Source organism: Rhagoletis pomonella, unplaced genomic scaffold (assembly GCF_013731165.1).
Source record: "Rhagoletis pomonella isolate Grant_MI unplaced genomic scaffold, Rhpom_1.0 Rhpom_scaffold_00142, whole genome shotgun sequence".
Lineage (NCBI taxonomy): Eukaryota > Metazoa > Arthropoda > Insecta > Diptera > Tephritidae > Rhagoletis > Rhagoletis pomonella.
In genome coordinates this window covers 99,234-99,559 of record NW_023458696.1, presented here as the reverse complement: position 1 = coordinate 99,559, position 326 = coordinate 99,234, and positions in this window count along the sequence as shown.

Genomic DNA, 326 nt, shown 5'->3' with positions numbered 1-326 from the left:
CAAAGCCCTGTACGCTTTGCCCTGTTAAAAAGTTTTCGTACCTGCTTCCTGAGCACCGATAGCTCCCGAGACCACCAGCTGGGCTGAGCCTTCTCTTTTGGTTTCGCCTCTGGGCAGCTGGAGTGAAAGGCATCCATTATGGCGCCATTCAGTTCGTTAACGGTGCTCTCTAACCTCATATGATCGACGTGCCTGTTCTTGGACTGTATTACAGTCAAGTTTGATTTTAAATTTTCGCTCTATCGTTCCCAGTCAGTTTTCCTGGGGTTTCTAGTTGCTTGGTTTGTTCTCGCCTCCGCTCCCAACACAAATTGGATAATCCTGTG